The 1800-nt window shown below is 37.3% G+C and overlaps 1 non-coding gene across 1 annotated transcript; it reads left to right on the top strand.

Annotated features, from left to right (window-relative positions):
- The first annotated feature begins 913 nt into the window (after window positions 1–913).
- Window positions 914–986, top strand: TRNAA-AGC. Its single transcript has one exon. It is a non-coding gene; the product is annotated as a tRNA-Ala (tRNA).
- The last annotated feature ends 814 nt before the right edge of the window (window positions 987–1800 follow it).

The following is a 1800-nucleotide window of genomic DNA, read 5'->3' as shown; positions in this document are numbered from 1 at the left end:
CCCCTTAGTCTCACCATTGTCCTCCGGCTTACAATGACATCATTGCCAATACAAGCTAATTTCACACCGAGCGGTCCACACACCAAGATCGTAAGGAATCAGGTGAAAAGGGGAGTAAACCAAGACCATAAAATCAGTAAAGAAAAATAAGAAGGAGACCAAGGAAAAGAATCGTAAAAAAGAGTATTAGATAATAACAACAAAATCGAGCAACATAGAGGGGCGTTTAAACACCACTATGTCGTTATCGTGCTTTCTAACTGATTGATGCATTTTGTGTTTTCTTGTGCTTCGTTATGTCCCATTGATGTAGGGGGCATCGGGAGCTGGAACTTGCCAACCAATGCAAAAATTCCAACTTCTATTTTACAACAAAAAACCAAGCCAGCAGAGAATTAAGCAGCAAATGTTTTCTTTTTTCTACTTCAAAAATATCACTTTTGCTGTAGTACATCCTTGATGAGGGTCTGGTATGATTTTAAGGGAGACCAGGCTAAGAAAAGAAAACTCCTGTGTTGCCTTGAACTTGAACCTCATCCCAACACAGAGTTAACCTATTTATGGTCACCTGCTACTATAAGATTGTCAGACATATTTGATCATGTGCCTCCTTGTCCTGAACATCTAAAAATCAGATGTGTAGCTCTGCATTGATCACAAATGCAGTATATTCAGATGTCAATACATGCATTCATCACTAGAGGTTTACTTGAATGAACTCGGCTGGTTCACACTGATGAGTGAGTGCGCAAGGGATGCCGGAGAAAGCTCAACTATATGCGAAGGCAGACAACAAACCACACCCAGCCAGTCAGTTAGATTAGACGTCATACCCAGAGACCAAAATCTATTGGCTAGCTACACAGACATAAGCGTTTTCAAAGAAAAGGTTTTCCACCCTCATCCACAGTACGGGGAATTAGCTCAGATGGTAGAGCGCTCGCTTAGCATGCGAGAGGTAGCGGGATCGATGCCCGCATTCTCCAAGTTTTTCCCCAATTTTAATTTTATTACTGTGATCTCCTGAGGGCTTACTATTTTAATTACCGTTGGATTAAATTTTACCAATATAATAAATGGCTGCATTTAATTAATGACTGATGCTCAGTGCTACGCTTTTATGACAACTCATTCATTCATATCCATGAAGCATTTTCTATACAAGACTAAAGATCTCTTACATTGATGAAGATTATGAGAACCATACTCTAAAATTCTCCTTTATTTTACTGAACATTTTTCTGTCCAGTAAATCCTTTTGTGCCCTACACGTTGGCATTTAGATTATGCACAGATCATGTAATATAGTCATTCACTTTAGGTGTGAATAATTCACACTATCAAATGAAAGCGTTTCGTAAATTATGTGAATACATTATATATGAAATACGTTTCACATTTGCACAGTGACACCCGGTGGACAATCAGTAAACAGCAGTTTTCCTTATACAGTGGCCGCATGAAAGGAGACCAGTCATGAGATAAGTGTATAAGCGGCTATTGCTGACTTCTCCTAAAAATGCTAAAATTGTCTTGCAAAAGCGATTCATTTTTTTATGCATAATACAAACAAAAAGATTTTAGATTTTTTTTTTTTACCTTTGTTAGTTTGAAAACTAAAGCTTTAAAAATATGAAACAAAATAAATTAAAGCAATAAAAAAATGGAAAAATAATAGCTAAGTGGAGCAGTGCAGGAAGACATTCATTAGGGCCAATTAGTGTTACTGAGGGTTAATATGGGGTTAAATGGGAATACTTGTTTAATACGTTTTTTGACTTGTAAGGTTGTTGTAACTGA

The sequence above is a fragment of the Nanorana parkeri genome, unplaced genomic scaffold, assembly GCF_000935625.1.
Source record: "Nanorana parkeri isolate BGI_ZX_2015 unplaced genomic scaffold, ASM93562v1 scaffold99, whole genome shotgun sequence".
Lineage (NCBI taxonomy): Eukaryota > Metazoa > Chordata > Amphibia > Anura > Dicroglossidae > Nanorana > Nanorana parkeri.
The sequence above is the reverse complement of the archived record's forward strand: the minus strand, read 5'-3'. Positions and strand labels throughout refer to the sequence as shown.